Below are 20,424 nucleotides of genomic sequence, written 5' to 3'. Positions count from 1 at the left end.
TTGGAAACAGAATGCTGGACCAGAGGAATGCTAGTTTTATTTTTAAAAATCATATGCCTCTTTTCTAAGGCTCCAAGGAGCTTGCAGAAATAACAATTAAACAAATTAAAACACAATATAAAATCATACCAAATAACAAAGCATCCCTTTGGAAGAAGAAAAGAAAAAGAAAAGAAAAAGTGTAGGCAGCAAGGCCACTAAGAGCCAACCAACTGGAAGAAGGATGAACATCTGGGAAAGATGAATACACAGCTCCAGAGCCATTGTGCTAAATGCTTATTTGCTGGCCCTTGGCAACTGGCGCCTCGTGTAGAGCTGGAACATGAAGAGGGCCCAATTAGGTGACAGGGGGGAATCTACATTACAACTTTAAACTGGTTTCAAACCTGTTTTTAGTGATTACAGCTACCAAATACAGGAATTCTGGGAATTGTAGCTCTAGAGGAGCCGCTTGGGCAGGGGACAGGGGTCTCTAGCAAAGAATTCTCAGTACCCTCATGAAACTGCAGGACCCCTTTAGATAAACCGGTTTGAAACCAGTTTAAAGTTGTAATGTAGATTGCCCCAGGAACTGGCATGGAGCTTGATATGGGAGGAGTCAGCCTTTCTCTGACATATTTGGGGCCCGAATGTGAAGGCTGTAACCGTTAACACCAGTACCCTCAGTATGACCCAGAATTATCCTACCAGTCAGGTCCTGTACTGGTATTAACTGTTAAACACTGATACACAAAACCACTACTTTTTTCACAGAACTGCATAATTACTTCACAAGAACCTTCATATTCTAATTTTGAAAGATAAGCATCAGCAGCACTCAGAATATCCTGTGGATTGTCCAAAAGCAAAAGACAGGGAGCTTTGGGCATAATTATTTCACCCCATAATATGGGATATGTACAGGTTATTCTGGCATCTGGGGCGGCAGTTTGAATGGGGAGACCAGTGCAGGGCGAGAGGGCCCCCTTAACCCTTTTCCTGCTGAAAAGCCACTCTCAAGCGACTCCTACTACAGCATGGTAAACGATGGCTTTCCTCTGATGAGGGAAACAGCTCAGGGGTGAGGAGATGCTGTGAGGGGAAAGTGTTAAGAAGTGCATTTTCCCCTGCGCCAGTCTCTCCCTTGAAACTGTAGCTTCAGTGCCTGCATGTCATAAAACAAAACAAAAGCAAGGAACTGATATGTAGTTCTCCCCAGAGACTGAGATTCCCTGTTGGTCAACGAAAGGCAGCATGGCGAGAGAAGCGTTTCCATCCTTCCCATGTCCCTCTTCCTGTGCACTGGATGTCACGCTCAAGTGGGGCTGCCCCACCCATCTGTACGCAGATCTGCAAGGACAGCAGGGACCAAACTGGGCCATAAGTGGGTGCATGGAAGGAAGCAATTCTGAGGAAGACAAACAGCGAATTAAAACTTTGGGCAGAGCAAAAAATTGGAATGAGGGGCAGCAGCCATTTTAAAAATGCAGTGGCTGTAGTAAGAATGAACACAGTTTTATTTAAGTAAAACAACTCAGTCATCGATGGCATCGTTTCGTAAAGTTTGAAGCAGCAAATATTACACTGACCCCACAATCCTGACCCCAGATTAAATGGGGATTGGAAATGGATCACAGATACAACGATACCCTGCGTGTACATCAACACACAACAGACTGGCTTAAATATTGCATTTTGCGCATAGTAGTGGGATCAGCCGGGGTGGGGGTTGGTAGCGCTCCCACTCTTACCACTGACATCTTCTCTCACCAGGCCCTCCCGCTCCCTCCTCACACTACGAGGTGTAACATGAGGAAGTACTCAAGAGCAAGTGCCCACCAACAAGGGCTATTTGCATAGCCTCGGCTGGTATGTGGTGAACTGACCCAGACCCTTCTGTTCCGAGTGTTATGCTCAGTGGTAGCAGCTGATGCAGATAAGCAAATAGGAAATCTCGTGCCTTCTCCATGTGACTTCTGTGGCCTCGGCTCCACGCTCTATCATCTCTACATGCATCATTCAGAAAGTGGGAAAAGCAAAAGCTGAGAGCAAGAAGAGGTGATGACAGATTAACAGCAAAGGGAGCAAACGCCACTGCCTGACAGTATCTGGATGGTCCAGCCACAGCTAGAAACTGTGATTTAGCTATGGATCAACCTGAGAATGCAAACATCAGGAAGTCTTCAATTGATTCCCAAGGTTAGTAATGAATTGATTGATGTTGGCAGCCTGTTATAATTGCTGTGCCCTTGCAATCAAACACAACAGACTTCATACATTTGAACTTGAGACATGCTAGCCAGTGTAGTATAGAGAACAATGTGATGAACGTAGACCAGGGAGACCTGAGTTCAGATCCTCACTCAGCCATGAAGCTCACTGGGTGTCTTTGGGCCAGTCACTACCTCTCAGGCTAACCTATCTCACATTCAAAGCAGGGTTTCTTTCATGGTGGCTCCCCTTCTTCAGAATTTGCTTCCCAAAAGGACACTTAACAGACATACTTAGTTGGTGCGTCATACAAGGACAATTAATTCTTCTTCTAGGCTTCAAGATGTAGAATTCTGAGACCTAATTAGTTTTCAATGTGTGTCTTTACAAAGGCATTTTTGTCTTATTGTCTTACAGTTTTGTCCTTTTTAAAAGTTTCTGTTCGCATTTCATTCTTCATTTGCAGAATATTCTGAGCCACTTTGGGGCCCTTAATTGGTGTAAAAGTATAATAGAAATTTAATAAATAATAATAAAGTGGACTCGGCACACTTCTATAGTGTCAAATTTAATTCAAGTTAAATTATGCATCACAATGCTAAGTCAGACTTGTTTAGTTTCAATCTGTAAGCCTTAAAATCAGTTTAAACAATACCAGTGTATACTGAGGAAAGTATTTTTTTTAAGTACTACTTCTTAATGTTAAAGGTGTTTATTAAATTATTACACTTACAAATGCATTCCGGCGTGCTTAACTGATTCTCTGAGTGAACAACACTTCAAATATGTGCACCTGGGTCCATTCGTATAATACTTCAATTCTTTCGGTTCAGATAAATGCAGGTGCCTTTACAAAATAGGCAGCAATAACCCTTTGTTTAACTTTCAGTTAAGAAGACTGGACTCAGCAAACACTTACGGCATCCACTTACTATGGAATTTACCAGAGAATACTGCTTGATGTAAGAACATAACAAACTGAACAGTACTATGATTTCCCTTATTTTGCATAATTCTGCATATTTTTTTTACTACTTTATATGTAATTCTGATCTTGCTTGTCAGAGGGAGGGGGGCAAGGAGCCCTGCATCACACTGGAGCACCACTTGCAATCACTAGAAATTTTATTCAGCTGCTTCCTCTGGCTTATGAGATTTCACCACGCATGGTCCTTCACAGTCATAAGGGCTAGGACGTGTTTGTTTGTTTGTTTAAGGAAACTGATGTTATCAGTAAGCTAAATTCTGTGTGCAATGTGCAGCATTCTGCAAGATTTTGTTTTCCTTCCCCCAGAATTGCAGTTTACATGCAGCCCTGATCATACCATTGAAAATGAGGCAAAAATAAAAGAAAGTATCGGCAAATCACTATACCGGAGAACCTCAAAGTATACACCATGCATGCCTCCGCTTTAGATTCAGTTATATGTTTAAAGATGCATGCTGAGTAGGAATGTTGAAGCAACATGGGAAGTCATGAGGAAACGGTCCATAAAAAGAGCCTGTACTCACCTAGCAGCACCTCAGTGCAAGATATTGGTGAGGACCAACAAAGCCCTCAACAGCCTGAGGCCATTTGCACCCCTACATACCATCACAACCTTTAAGATCAACCAGAAATGCACCTGGTTAAACTTACTATCTATGTCCCAAGTCAGAACCACAAGGGCACGCAAGGAGGCATTCTTGGCGGCTGCCTCATAATTCTAAAACTCCCTTCCTATGCCGATCTTTCTGAAGCCCAGGCCAGGCCCCTCTTCACACCATTAATTCAGCATCATCACGGGAGATGCCTCCCCATGGTACAATTGCACAGCAATGATGTGTGTGAATACTCTAACCATGAGTTCCTACCCGCCCAATCAGCATCCCACCAGGAAGTGGGGGGCAGGAATGTGTCAATGGTGTGGGAAAGACCCATGTCCCACACACATGATGAGAGTATTTCCATATAGTCTCCAGCAGTGTAGAATCACACGAAGCGGAAATGGCTCCCACATCACTAGGTGAGTCTGCAAAATGTCTTTATGTCTTCCAGAAGTAGTAAAGAACCCTTTTATTTAAATGGATTTTTAGTGGCAAGTGGACCCTATCGCAGTTGACGTTGGTACTTATATGGAGCGTGGAATAGAATAAACACAGAAAATAAAAGATCTATGTTACTGTGATTTCATACTATCAGTTAATATACAGCAGCTTTGATTCCATCAGTATCCTTCTACAGTTATTAGTACGATCCAGTATATAGTTAGGTACATTTATGTGCATGGGTTTCATTGAGCATAAATGTTCCTAATCCTGCTGGGTTGTGGCCACTGTTCTCCACTTCCTGGAGGATGTCAGGGACAGTACACAGGGTCAAATTCCTTGTGAGGGAAAAGAATTGGAGACCTACTGTGCCTTTTCGATTATACTCTATTTATTTACAAATGTAGAGGTTGAGCAGGTGGGAGACAAGTATTTGTGTAAGCAACAGTAGTGCTAAAAACAACATGTAAATATAGTACTCAGCAGAAACCTCTTAGCGGCCTGCATCGGCCATCTCCAAATTTGACACTGCTTTATCGTTGTTCTCTGGCCAAATTCAAGATGGCAAAAAAAACCCCAAAGCCATTAGCCTCCACCCTAGCAACTGGCATGTGATACAAACTAATCAGAATCTATTGTCTAGCATCAAGTGCCAGGCTGTACAGAAACCCAGGGAAAGAGGGCCATTATGCATAACCAAAGAGCTTGTTCATAACACTATCACGCAAAATGTCTAGGGCGAGTGAACATGCATGCAGGTGTGTGGAGGGGGGAGCAGGCAGGGCTGGCTCTGCCATTAGGCAGAGTGAGGTCGTTGCCTTGGGTGGCAGTTGCTGGCAGATGGCAACAAAGTGTTAGAGGAGAGAGCTGTGTGGCCTGCCCCGTGCTTCGTAAGGTAGCCTGCTGCTTTCATGTGCTGAGTAGGATGCTGTCCCGTTGCCAGTGTTGGAGGACTATTCAATAGCCATCCAGTTGGGTTTTGTACATGGAGGGGGTGCCATCTTGATCTTTGCTTCAGAAAGTGCGGTGTCTTGGCCTGGTCCTTTGAGCAACTCCCAGCCATTATGGTGGCAGCTCCCTGGGCCAGAACATGTAGTAGACTGTCTGAACAGACCCTTCGCCTGGGCCAGGATCATGGGTCAGCATGGTTGGGCACCTACTGAGGGCCATACTCCACTGAGGGCCATGCCCCAGCCAAAAGCCCTTTGGTTCTGCTACTCCTCTCCCTAGCTGTTGCCACCTGTTTGTTTACTCACTCTCTGGCCTGGGGGGGCAGGTGCAGTGAGCAGTGGTAGTAAGAAGAGGAGCAGCTGCTGCTGACCCTTGCTTACTCCCCAGCTGTCTCCCTGGCAAGTGACCAGCTACCAGCAATGGCGGTGAGGACGAGCATCCACTGAATTGGGGCTGCACTGAAGCCATCTTCCCTGACAGCATCCCCAAAGCTGGAGCCACCGAATACTGCTCTGTGTGCTTACAAACGGTGAGTGCACATGGGTTCTGCATGATCAGAAACCATGTAAAAAGCAGGGTCTCTGCCTGCATGGCCAAGCCAGCACGCGTGCCATTTATATGGATTGACGTTCCAGTTACTGATTGCGGGCCGGTTGTTGTTGCTCTGTCCACCCATCCCACCCGGGGTGTTTATTCATCCTGGATGTTTTAGAAGAATATATACGTTGAGTCAGTAGTACACATTAGGGAATAGAGTAAGATACTGTAATGCAATTGTACAAGGCAAATACCATCACAACAATTAAGAACCAAGGATGCTGTTAACTACATTAGTTTTCTCAGACTATGCCCTTCAAGCTGTCCACACTCACCGCCCATTTTTTTCCCTCTTGGCTTCCATTCACCTGGACCATATTCATGTGCCAGCTGGTATTTTCCCTGCATTTCACATATTGAAGATAAACCGACACACTATGCCCTCTGCCTATTTTTACACAAATAGTCCCTAATATAAAACAAACATACGCAACTGATGATCGTACTCGTTATGATGTGGCTTGCTTGTGCCAATAGCTATTTATGGAAACATGCATAGCGATCTAAACCCTTACGAGCAGTTTAAGGCATCTGCAGATTTCACTTTCACAAATATTAGCTGTACCAAAATATTTTGTACAATAATCTACCTTTGTAATTTCAAGTATTTGCTGTGTTAGCTGCTGTTATCAGTTAAACCAGGGGTTCCTAAACTGGATACCAGAACATAGTAGCATGCTCTGACAGAGGCTGGTGTGTGTCTTGAAAAATTAAGCCACCATTGTAGATGAATCCACTGCTGTATTCCATACTTGGGAAAGTTCCATAAAGCACCGATTTTACCCCTTGCCAGTGACATCATCCTGAAAGAAGATGGATGCCCCAGGATTCCCTTGGACCATCTACACTATGGATGACAGATCAGAGAATCCCAGAAATATTGCCATCTCTCAGAAGGCATGTTAATCTATCCCTGGCTTCATAAGCAAAGGGAAAGGCATGATGTCACTCACTGCCTATATATTCATTTGTGATGTGCTAGAGAGGGCAGAAATAATGCTGCCAGAGGCCACCTCACTCTGACAGGCACTGCGTTATGGCACGTTTAACATAGTAGCTTAATTTTCTATAGAAGACAGTATTAACTGAGGCTAATCAGGAGAATGTATACATTTCTTGCTGAGTATGAGTGAGTGTGCCTCTGTTTTATTGGGGGAGGGGACCTGTGCCCCAGGTTACCGAGGTCTGGAAAACACTAGCATAATATTGGCTCCAGTGTCAAAACTCACCTCTCCAGACCAAGATCCCATGTATTTTTCCTGATAGTGTGAGTTCACACTTGCAGGCTTGTTTCCAGTCAGGCAGAATGCTTCATCTCACATAATGTCCCCCCTTTTCACAATTTGCCTGCACATTTTTACTAATTATCAAATCTGCATGATGGAGGACACTGTTTGGACACCTCACCGCTTGTCTCCTCTTCTTCCAATTAAATCTGATCCTTCACTGAATATGTATCATTGGATTTGTAAATGACAAAGTGTTCCCTTCAAGTGCTAATAAATGCTTTACACAACAGAGGGGGAGTGAAAATTGCAGATAATAAAATCAAGTTAGGCATTAACTACTTACAAATGGGTGATGAACTCAGTGACCACCATTGGAAATGTCTAATAGCAAAACAAAGTATCACCGAGCCAGACACAATTCCATTCTTTTTTACAGTACTTCTCTGTGGGCTTCACCACACCAGGCTTTTTATTCCGCAACTTAACAGGGTTTCTGCTTCCGGATTCTTTGAGGGATTTAAATCTGTTCTTTACACAGCTGTTTTTTCTTTTACTGCATAATGCTACCTGCCATTTACTGGGAGGAGCTTGCTGGGTGGAGCCTGGTGGGATGTTAGCAGATGTCAGCAGCATTGTGTGCCCTCTGTTCACCCGCTCTGGGGTAGCCCCTCCGCCCTCTCAGCATGAACTTTTCCATTTCAACTTCCTTGCCTCCCCTTTTCACTTCTGCTGCCTCCAATCCCTGCCTCAGCAACTTCTATATACAATCCACAGTACGTTGGCAACTTCAGAGGTCTGCTCTCCCCCCCCCCATATGCACAAGTCAGTCTCTGCCGTGGTTACTAGTGAAACGCCAGTATGGTACACTTCTGAAGTTCCCCCCTTCCTACGTGTGCAAGTCAGTATGGTCCTTGTAAAAGCCAGCGGTAACACTTTTCTCATTTGACTATACACTGGGAGGTAGGATTGAGTGGAAAGGGGTTGCGACATTGCGGGGACTGGAAGCAGCAGCAGTATTAGTCCCATGCTGCAGGAGAAATGGTTTTGCATTTGCTGAGTACTGCATTTCTTTGCCATCTTAAGTGCTAAATGTTAAATGTTGGATAAGCCCCTTCTGAATTACTCACCGCCACTTCAGACTTTGCTTCTCATTTTCTTCTTTTGGCTGCTCATTAAAATTCCTCAGACATTTCACCTGAAGAGGAGTGGAATGCCTTGCTTTAGTCCTGCCAACAGAGTCTCCACTTGTCCTGTGCAGTGCTGCAACTACGTAGCTTTAGACCCTGGGCTTAATGGTCTTACAGGGGGGACCTTTAGACAGCCATGTGTATTACTTCAGTCGTGAAGCACACAACTCACTTTTCTCTTCTCCCCCCACCCTTTGAGTCTCAGCTCAGAGCTGGATGCTGTGCGACGTTAGAAGCACCTATGTCAGCCTTGTGGCCATGCTGGCTGGGAGTCATGGAAGTCGCAGTCCAACATCTGGCAGGCACCAGGCTGAACTATGTCCACTGACTTAAAAGGACTTAGGCACGTCTATCTTGCAACAGATTGGGCTGAAATTTGGCTCATAACACTGTCTGTAATGCCAGAGAATAATGAGAGAAGAAGGGTTTAAAGAGATTGGACAGGATAAGTATAATATGTAATCTATGGTTAGCATTCTTGATGTAGGCAAAAATTGCTATGGGTCATTTCTATTAGTCTGTCATAATCAGCATAATTAGCAAAAGTCAGGGGCATTGATAAAAGATCCGGGGCACAGGCCCATAACACAAATTTGCATGTGCTGAGTCTAAGCACACCTCTAATATGTGTGTGTGTGTGTGTGTGTGGTATGCATGTGGTGTGCTTGCGTGTGTGTATGCGTGTGTATAGATTACATACATACATACATAAGAAGTGTGCACCGACTCCCGCCCCCACTTCAACTCAGACCCTGATTCAGCGTTTTGGAAAACATCCCACTTCTGCTTGGGCCAATTGGTAGTCAGTCCACTTCAGCTCAGCAGCAAACCTGAGTCAAGGTTTAGAAAAATGAGTCTTTATGCTTCTTGTTGATTAGATTACCATGGGAAATTAGGAAAACAACTGTAACTTTTTTCTCTTGGTCAAGACCTGGATTTGAATTCTGAACTGAAGTAAATTGGTCCAGATGTGAAGTGGGCCCAGATCTGAACTGGGTCAGATCGATCCAAATCACTTCACATCACTTTGGATGATTCTGAAGCCCAGACAGCCTGTCTGGGAAATGTCACAATTTCCTTAAGTTTAGGGAGGGGGAGAGGAGGAGTTGGGAGGGGGGAACTGAGCCTTGGCAAGTGACATCTAGCTGCCAATAGGGCTGAACTTTTAACCCAGCAGTTTCCAATCACAGTGGGGTGACTGAGAATGGGACGAAATCACTCCTTTGTAAGGAAAGGCTTCAATATTTTGGCTATTTAATTTAGAAGAAAGGCAAATAAGGGGAGAGGTTTATAGAATTATATGGAGTAGTGAAAGTGGAGCAGTGGAATAAATGAGCTGAGTTCAGTGTGACTTTTCCCCAGGTAATCTGTATTGCAGCCAAAGAGATGTTTAACATTTTTCTTCCCTTAATGAGGAGCCTCAGGTCATCCAACGAAGCTGAATAGTGGCAGATTCAGGACAGACAAAAGGAAAGTACTATTTGCACCTCAAAAAACAAAATAAAACCCTACACCAGAGATTAGGGATAGTGACCTCCTAATGGTCACCTTAAACACCTTCTGAATAGGATCTCTAATCCCCTATGTGGCTTGACAGTTTTTACTTTTTGTTTTAGTCATTGAGAAAAGGAAACTTTATGCATGGCTAGCACAAAAGCCACTGGACTTAACTGCCTGAAATATGGCAGGTTCAGTCAGCTCCATAGGGGCTGCCAGGTCCCCAAATTCCATACACTTATGTGGAAACACAAAAAGTTATATCTCTTTGCTTTGGCAGATTTTCTTGAAAAAAGCAATTTGTTACCTGTGGCTAGCACAAAAGCCACTGGACCTAACTGCCTGAAATTCAGCAGGTTCAATCAGCTCCATGGGAGCTACCAAGTCGCCAAATGTCATGAATTTATCATACAAACTAAAAAGGTTATGGCTGTTTCTGTTTTCCAATGCAGGTCAATGGGAAAATGTTAAGAAAATGGCCATTAGGACAGCTCAACAGATCTGAGGCACAGCTCAAAAAAGATCCGGGGCCCATGCCCAGGCAGGCTGTATACAACAGTGCCCCTGGCAAAACTTAACCTATGTGAATGTAAGTACATGTGACCTTGTTGCTCTCTTAGAAAAGTGGTGAGGTGGTGGCAGGGGGAGGGGGGCAAACTGTTGGACTGACTTTGGCTCACTGGGCTTCCAGCTAGGGAGAGGAGGGCCAAGGGGAAGCCAGCAGGAGTCTAACTGAAGTTGCAGATCATTAGAGGCTGATGGGAGAGGCTGGACTATTCAAACTATAAACCAGAGATAAAGGAGCATGAGAAGATGGAGGGTTCACACATTCAAGTATGTGTGAGGGAGGGGAGAATAGAATCTCGCACCCTGGAGGCCAGTACAGGTGGCTGCCACATGCCACTGGCCACGGATTAATGTCATTAGGCTGATCCGTGCATCACGATAACCGATGCACCAAACAAGCCACGTTGGGTTAGTTACTCACTCACTAAGTCATACTGCTGCTGCAGAGCTTTCCGTAGTTTGTTTCCCCCTTTGTCCTCCTACCCGCTCCCAGCACGTATCCCGGGGGCCTTTGCAGCACAACTTGCCTGTACTTCTGCTACGATGAGATTCTCCCCCACTCTTTTCTTGCCTTGCAAAGCACCTGAGTTGACATATATATGCCATAACTTTGGAGTGGGGGCGGGGGAGGTACCTTACTTTTTAGGACAAGGTAGTTGAGGATTTTATTTTCTTTCTTTAACACTAAAAAAAAGCCTCCTTGGCTGGTCCTTGCCGCCAGGGATGAGTGACGTTCCTCTTCCTAGCACAGCTATGCGTGTATGTGTGACTGACATATCTCTGGGCAAGCACGTGAAGTTCCAACTTGGGACCAAGGCAATTCCAAAGGGGGGATTAAGCTTTCTCCCCTCTTGTCTCTGAGGTGTGGATGGCAGTTAAAAAAGAAAAAAAATTGAGACCTTTTCTTTTCACCATCCCCCATAGGGTGGGGATTTCAGCCTGAAAACACGAGGGGTGAAAGTTCAAATCCCCTCCTCTCGAATTGCCATGGTCCCAAATTGGGGCTGTGTGCACTTACCCAGAGGTAAGTCAATCATGCACACATGCATAGCTGTCCTAACTAGGCTCACAAATGGACAGACCCAGTCGCCGTCAAATGAAGCACCGGGCTGGAGGAGGGGTGGCTCAGCCCAGTCAGGGTTTTTTCCACTTGTGCCAGGCATCTCTGTAGCCCTTTCAAACAGGCCATGCACGAGCCATCGCATCAGGTTTGCACATCGCAACAAGCCACTCTGAAAACAAGGCACCCTGAACAACCCCAAAACAACCCATGGGTTCTCAGGGTGGCCTGTGCATGTCTAACAACCCATGCTTAAGCCATTGTGCCGGGTTCAGACAACACGACAAGCCTCTCAGAAAGAAAAAGGGCAACAACCCGCTGTGGGTTGTCATGTCGTGTGAACAAGTTCATTGTGAAGGCTCCACATGAGCACACAGATGTACATGTAAAGGGATCATGTGAAGGGGAGTCTTGGAACAATCGGGATTCCCGCTTGTATGCAGGAGCCCCAGGCACAGACATCAGTAGAGATGTAGGACCCCTTCACGCTGATGCCAGATGTGTGGCTGCCCCTTCATGAGATTATGAATGTGCTGGGGAGATTGTGTGAACACCCCTGCCCCCAGAAGGATACAAGGCCAAAGGGGATACAAGCTCCTCCCTTCATAATCATAGAATCATAGAATAGTAGGGTTGGAAAGGGCCTATAAGACCATCAAGTCCAACCCCAGCATAATGGCAGAGTTGGAGTTTGTAGATGGAGATCAGTAGGCATGGCAGACCCACCACCATTGCTGAGGCCAACATCGCTGCTCAGGTGCTTGGACCCAGAGAAGAAAGGGTACTCAGGCAGCCTAAACACACATGTAGGCACTAACTTCCAAATTTACTTGAATATCATTTTATGAGGAATTCGCTGGCAGCTTGAGTCAAGATGGTGCACCAGTTAAGTTTGTCCACTCCCTAGCTGGAATTCAGAACTCATTAAATAAACATATAGTGAACGTGTGAAGCTTTTGTTCCAGGAATGTAGTGCCGACATAAATATAGGGCTTCCTCTCCCCATCTTTAAAAACTTTTTAAAATGAATTCTTCTATTTTGGGGCCTTGAGCCCTGAAGCAGCTTGGCCTGCTGCCAATTATGATTTAACTTACCTTACAGTTAGGATTCAGCAAACTGTATCCCCTTTGGTGTGGCAAGGCTGAATCACTGATTCTTCCCATGGGAAGATGTGATCTTAAGCAGTCACATAATATTAGTATTCATAATATCCACCAATGACCTCATCCACACCCAACTCTAGGGTATTATTGTTACTTTTTCTTATCTCCCCCCGATCCCACGACACCCCAGCCAGAGCATCAAACTGACGACTCAGTCAGCAATCTGCAGCAGATAGGAATCAAGAGCTATTTTGAGTAATGAATCAGAACACTTCTAGCTTCGTAGACAGGCAAATCCACACTGCCTTTGTGAGACAGTAGGCACAGAATCCAGATCTTTTGGGGCTGCAGTATGGTATTTTTGACATTTTTATCTGTAAACCCTAATGGTTATTGGCAAACCTTCAGTGCTGCAACTACAAATATATTAATTCATTTTGTTTATCCTTCTCTTTTCAGCAAAATGGTATAAATCACTAATGAGGGAGTGTGTGTGTGTGTGTGTGTGGGGGGGTAATTTTCAGCAAGGACGCATCATATCTTATCTATCACCATACTAAAATGTTCATTATGAAGTCACATCTGGAAGACATTTTCCACCCCAAGGTGGGCAATGTTGTCTATTTTGCCACAGGCAACAAGCATCTATAACGGCCAACACAAACTGTATGTTTTTCTTTATAAAATGTATTCCCCAATGTTTATTATAAAATAATACCAAAGTGGAGTACAAAACTAATAAAGCCCAATAAAATTATACAAACAGCAACTGATAAAACAGGAGAGAACACAGACAAATAACAATGCAGCCAGATAGATTAGGTCACAGAAAGGTCTGCAAGCATGTGAGTAACTGAATGAGTGAGTCTGTCCAGGTTTCCTCCTGAATTGCTTCACCAGGTTGGTAGAAGAGCTACCATCAGAAAGCTAAATGGAGCAGGATGATAGTAGGAGGAAAGGAAAGGTTCATCCTGTGCAAGCACCGAGTCGTTTTCATGGCAGACTATAGTAGGGATGTACGAAAGTCACTTACCTTTCGCGGATTATGTTGATGGTAGGGGGGGAGGCGTTCCGTCCCTCCCCCCGGAATCCTCACCAGGGAGGGAGGTGCTCCGTTCCTCCCCCCAGAATCCTCCGCGGCCGGCTGTGCTCCGCGGCAGCTCCGTGGAGCAGCCGGCCAGGCCCAGCCAGGCCAGAGCCATCCGCAGCCGGATTTCCGGCTGCGGAGGGCTCTGGGTAAAAAAACCCCACGTACGCAAATGGCAGCAGCTATGGCCGCCGCCATTTGCATTCCTTATTTTTGCCATCTTAATCTACGTAAATATTTACGTAGACTATGACGGCGAAAATAAAGGGGAATGCAAATAGCGTAGCGGGCGCTATTTGTGTCCCTTTTTCATTCACCATTTTAGCCTACATAAATATTTACGTAGATTAATGTCAGGGTGGACACTGAGCCCATAGAATCCCAGAGTATTTCTGATTTGGAGGAAGAGCAGTCGCTCCTGGGAGAGGAGCGCGCCCCTTTTTCCCAGGGCCCGCAGCTGACAGAGATTCCTCCCACCAACATTCCTAGATTAGAAAGCAGTCCAGGGAGTGACCCAGCACCGATAGCAGACTGGTTGGATGCGTGGCGCAGACGCAGAGAGCGGTGCCAAATGGAGAGCAGGAGGTGTAGCGCCCGGTTGGCGCTCAAAAAACGGTTGCGCCCAGAGGATCCAAGGGAAAAGGGGAGGGACTCTCCCTAGTCCTTATATTCAGGGGTCTGCCAGTAACTGCTTTTCAAACGGGGACCAACTGTTCCAACTTAGGGCATAGGTACTCTGCTGCTCAGATGTAGTTGCTACCTGTAGAGTTGTTAAGTTGTAAAAGAAGAATAAAGCTTTGAAAAGAATCCCTTTGTCTGCGTCTGGACTTGGCTACTGGATTAGACTGAGAGAGCCCTCCAAGGAGCCCTTGACAATTAAATACTACGTAATTTAGTACGTAGTACATTTGCGTACACGTTTGTTTTTTTTTAACTCACCCAGCCATGATAGGCTACGTAAAGATTTACGTAGCCTATCACGTCATGTTTTTTTTAAAAAAACCTAGCCATGATAGGCTACGTCTTTTTTTTCTTTTTTTTTACAAGCCCGGAAATGGCGGTGGCCGCAGCCAGGCAGAAGACCAGCTGCCGGAGCCGCTGCCGCCACCCAGAAGATCCGCCACAGGTAAGTCTCGGCCCGGGGGGGATCCGCAGGGGGGCGGCAGGCCGTTCCGCCATGGAGTTCGGGGGGCCGAATGCACTGGCATTCGGCCTCATCGAGATCCGTGGCGGAATTCTCTGACATCCCTAGACTATAGCAGGGTGGTTTGCCATTGCCTTCCCCAGTCGTGACCACCTTTCCCCCAGCAAGCTAGGTACTCATTTTACCGACCTCAGGAGGATGGAGGGCTGAGTCGACCTGAGCCGGCTACCTGGGACTGAGCTTCCACTGGGATCGAACTCAGGTCGTGGGGAGAGTTTTGGTTGCAACACTGCTGCCTACCACTCTGCACCACATGAGATAGTAGGAGAGGTTGCCCCAAATTCCACATCCTCCAAAGAACAGCAGTAAAGAAAAGGCTTTGCCAAGCCACAGTTACTAGGGATGTACGAAAATCACTTACCTTTTCAAAGGGTGACATTCACGGTGGGGGGGAGGCACTCCATCCCTCCACCTGAAATTCTCTCCGGCCGGCTCCACTCTGTGGATATTCTGCAGAGCCACCGGCCGGGGCCGCCCGCAGCCAGACAGCCGGCCGCTGGGCAGCCTGCAGGGACGCAAATGGCAGCGGCTGTAGCCGCTGCCATTTGCGTCCCTGTATTTTGCCATGATAGGCTACGTAAATATTTACGTAGCCTTAGCCTATCATGGCAAAACTAAGGGAACACAAATGGCAGCTGCTGTAGCCGCCGACATTTGCGTTCCCTCAGTTTTGCCATGATAGGCTACGTAAGTATCTAGGGATGTATGAAAGTCACTTACCTTTGATGAAATTTGCTTCGCTGTTGGGGGGGAGACACTCCGTCCCTCCCCCCCAAATTCTAGCCGGGTGGGAGGCGTCCCGTCCCTCCCCCCCAAAATTCTGGCCAGGGGGGAGGCGCCCCGTCCCTCCCCCCCGAAATTCTGGCCGGGGGGGAGGCGCCCTGTCCCTCCCACCGCGAAACCCGGCCGGCCGGGAACGCAAATGGCGGCGGCCATAGCCGCCGCCATTTGCGTCCCTGCAGTCAGCCGTGATAGGCTACATAAATGTTTACATAGCCTATCACGGCTGAGTGAAAAACAAAACAAAACACGCGCGTACGCAAATGGCGGCGCCCATGGGTGCCGCCATTTGCATTCCTTATTTTTGCACGTGTAGTCTACGTAAACATTTACGTAGACTACGGTGAAAATAAGGGGATGCTATTTGTGTTCCCCTTATTTTCGCCGTAGTCTACGTAAATGTTTACGTAGACTACACGTGCCAAAATAAGGAATTGCAGCTAATGTTTGAATCAGGATTGTTTGAATCAATAAATGTTTATTAATGTTTGAATCGAAAGACCGGCTGCCGCCGCTGCCGCTGCCCCGCCGCCGAACTGCCACCACAGCTGCCGCCGCCACCAGGGACATTCACCAAAGGTAAGTCCCGTCCCGGGGGGGGGGGGCAGACCGTTTTGCCACCGATTTCAGGGCATTCGGCCTCCCCGAGATTCGTGGCGAAATTCTCTGACATCCCTAAGCCTATCACGTCTTCCGCAGGGACGCAAATGGCGTCCCTGCGTTAGCCGCCCGTGATAGGTTATGTAGGTATTTATGTAGCCTATCACGGCTATATGGAAGAAGCGAATGGCAGCCGCAGACACGACCGCCATTCACAAGTCAGCGCAGATGACAACAGGTAGGTGCTCCATTCCGGGCCCATTTCATGGGGCGGGGGGGCAGGGGGGCTTCGTTCCGCCACAGATTTTGGGGGGCCGAATGCACTGGCATTCGGCCTCACCAAGATCCGTGGTGGAATTCTCTGACATCCCTAACAGTTACATGCAAAGCACTGCAGGATAGCCTGTTCCACATACAAAAAAAATCTGCATGCAAATCGTGTCTGAAGAATTCATCCTGGGCAGCTCTCCCATGCCCCACTACGCTGCTTTGGGTTTGGTGAACTTACTAGGTAGCCCTATGGCTAACACTTGGGGTATTTCTCAAGGCCAGCCATATGTTTCATTACAGTTTTGTTTTCACTATTCCCAGTACTGCATGTAAGAAAAAGGAAGATCAGAACATACGGGAGGAGCCTGTTTTAATTTATACAGCAGCAGCATTTGTACTAATATATACAAGTTACACTGAAGGCCAAAACTATGAAATTTTGGAAGCGTCCTTGTCTCTGAGTTGTGAAGCATGTTTTCCAGAAATGTTCAAGCACTGTTCAAGCCTTGCCAAAAGCAATGGGCACAATCCAGCCAAAATTAAGCATTTTAAGTCCTAAATTGGCTGACTACAGCCCAACCTACACGGCACCACTTTCACCCCACACGCCGTTGCAAATGCGCAGCACTGCAGCTGTGAATTAGCTTCTGCTGCGATACGCTCATGATTTACCGCGGCCTTCCCCAACAGGAAACTCTGCTGTGCCTTTTTTTAAACATTATATTTTAATGAGCTGCTATGCAGGCACGTGGGCATGGTGGTGCAACACTTCAGGTTTTAGTGGCTGTTTTGTATTTAGGGGTTCGGTTGTGTCTATCTGTCCCTCGTCAGGTAAAATGTGGGTGATCTGTGAACCTCCATTTCCACGCCAACTGTTTGGCACTTCCCCAGCCTGAGACTCCCACAATGGTTCGCACTCACCAAGGCATGAGAGGTACATGCCTACCCATCATTCTGAAATGGTGACCAGAGTGAAGTTGGTCCTGGACCTTCTGCTCCCTCGAGACACCCCTCCCCTGGCCCTTGGGCATTGACTCCAAAGCAACCATTGCGAGGATACAAAGCTGCAAAACTGTGCGAAAGTGTGATTAAACAAATGAAAACCCCTCTCTGTGCCTCTGCAATGTGCAGCTGTGAAGGGGAGTAAACAGGCATCACAGAGCAAAGCAAGGACTACGCACACCTACAACATGCCCACCACAAAATCTGAAGTTGGTCTGGGGAAGGGACAGACAGCTTGCAACTGCGGAAAACCCGCAGCAAACCAAAAACATTGCAGCAAAATGCCTCCTTGGAAATCCACATTTTCCAGGAGAAAACCATGGATGGCTGAGAAGTGGCGACTACGTCATATGTCCCGAAGGACCTCAACTCGCAGCCGCCCTGGAGTAAAAGGCTTGCGTAGATGGGGCCTACATTTCAGATCATAATAAATACAGGCAGGCTCTTAGTAAAAGAAATGGCTAGGAGTGGCTACCCCACCCCAACCCCCTTTAAGAAATTGCCTACGAATGTAGGGATAATTTCATCTCTTCAAGTAAGCCTTGGTGGTTTCCAAACTTCCTTCCCTCAGGGAAATCTTTACCCATCTATGCTATCTGCTGTGGAATGTTTGTGGGGTTGCCGTGGAACCTGTGAGCACTGCAGAGGATACGGTGATGTGTGTCAGGCCAGCTCCAGGTTTGAAGGAGCTCGGGGCAAGCTGCCATCTGGGGGGGGGGGCACGTCAGTGCACATAGTCCCCTCCCAATGGGCATCAGCCCTCCCACACACACACAGATCGGCTTACCGGGCAGCAAGGGCGAGCAACAAAGGAGGTGGAGATGCAACCTGAGCTATTCTGCACCCACTAGCCCTGGACCAGAAAAGAACTTATTTTAACCAGTGCGGGGCACGGGGGAAGTTGCAACAGGCAGCTGGAAATGGAGGAGGAGAAGGATTCACAACCCGCACTACTACTCTGGGCCTAACAGCCCCTTTAAAAGCCTTCTATCCCAGTAGTGGGCCAGAGCAGTGCAGATGGCTCTGTCTCTCTGTTACTTCCTGCTCTCACCTTTGCGATCCATCACACAGAAACCTGCATCACTCTGGCCAACCCATGTGAACAGTCTTATTGTTGTTTATTCGGTCAGTCGCTTCCGACTCTTCGTGACTTCATGGACCAGCCCACGCCAGAGCTTCCTGTCGTCGGTGAAGAGTCTTAGGAAACTGCAATTGGTCCAGAATGCAGCAGTGGGAATGCTGGTGGGTGGTCATTTACAGGATCGTATTGTCCTGCAAGAACCGGGGCTCCTTCACATGGAGCTTTTATCCTGCGATTGAGATGGCTCCATCACAGAAGTTTGTGAGCTCTTTACATGACGCTGTGACCCTCCAGGGCGTCTCCTGCGCTAAATGCCCTTTGTTCTGTTTTTAAATAGATCGAAGATAATGAGCTATCAAATTACCCCATCGTGTTCCGCTTCAGTTTCCTCCGTCAAAAGAGTTAAAGCGGGAAGAGGAGCAAGATCAATGAAAGATAATGGAAGACTCAGATACGGGGAGAAGGAGGGGAGAAGGGGAGGGGGGAAAGGAAGCGCGTGTGAAGGGAGTCAGTTGTGATCTTGCATTTAAAACGGAAGCAGAAAGCCCTGTTTTAAATGCAGGCTTTTAGGCGGGTGTAGAGATGCCCCTATACTGGTTACTGATTTGATTCCAGGCACACAGTTCAATGTATTGGTGATTACCTTTAAAGTACCAACTCTTCCCATACCAGGCTGCCTGTGCCCTAAGATCTGACGGAGAGGCTCTTCTCTGTGTCAGAGAGGTGATGGAAGCAACATGATAGGGAGGGGATCTCATAAAAAACATTACAGAGAGGCTGATGAAAAGCTAATGTGATCAGTAAGATTTGTTTGTCCTCTCTTAAACTATGGGTGAAAATCTTCAGGTCAGGGCACTGTAATAATTTCAGTGCACCAGACAAGTTCTTGGGACTTAAAAGAGCTTAACTTGAGCTGGAATACACCTGTAATTATTTGTTCAGCAGTCATAGGAATATAAGAATCACCTTTCTGGGTTCTAGTCCACCTAGTTCAGCTTTTTGTTTCCAGTAATGGCTAGCCAGATAATTTGAGCCTTCAAAAACAGGGCATAAAGGTGATAGACTCTCCCTGTTCTTTGTCTCCAGCATCTGACTTTAAGAGGTATGCAGCCTCTCTGTGCATGTATGACTGACTCCTTTAACTATTACAGTTAAAGGTTGCCACATCCTCTCATTCATTTTAGGCGGATGAACTTGGTCATGAACAAATGATTCTGTGTTCTTTGTAAATAATCCAGACTGAAAACCACTTTTAATGCTGAAAAAACAGTTCAGCCCGTGGAACTATATATTCCACTTTCATGTCTTACACAAAAATCCTCAAAGCTGTTATTTCTAGGAGGTTACTAGGGAGTGGAAGACTGTAAGTGCAGTAAACTAGACCACAGCATCACATGGACCATCTGATGCTGGCAGCAGACAAAAGGTCTATTTATATGATGAGAAAGGGGTCATCAAAGACAAAGGCATGCAGTGATCCTGATGGTAAAATAAATCATCAGACCACTAAATAGATCAAGCATCCTGCTCCTTCAACAATTGTACTAATTCAGTCAGTCTAGTGAGATTCTGAGTCTGCTTTGTAGAAGCTTGAAGTCAAGAGAGGACAAGGAGATCTGTTTGTCTGGCTCATCAAGATAGTAAAAGATGCATCACGGCCATCAAATGTTGCTAATGAATCCGGTAATTTCCATGGTTAGAATTGTGGTACCCTCTTACCATAAAAGCTAAGAATGTCTGCCATGCTGTAATAGAAATTGTAGTGGTAGAATATGAGGTTTATTATCTAATAGAAAAATTCCTGTAATACAATGAATGAGGTGTGTGTAAATATACTATAAGGACTCTTAGAGGAGCAGTAGGTCTCAGTGTACCCTGCACATAGAAGCACATTGCACCTGCCCTCAGGTGATCTTTGTCAGTAGTTAGATTCCCCCACTGCCAGGCATCAACAGTTGCCCTCACTGCAACACTGACCCCCACGTGCAGC

Source organism: Heloderma suspectum, chromosome 7, assembly GCF_057233095.1.
Source record: "Heloderma suspectum isolate Gila_16-S chromosome 7, 16-S_ref, whole genome shotgun sequence".
NCBI lineage: Eukaryota > Metazoa > Chordata > Lepidosauria > Squamata > Helodermatidae > Heloderma > Heloderma suspectum.
Note: the sequence above shows the minus strand (reverse complement) of the source record.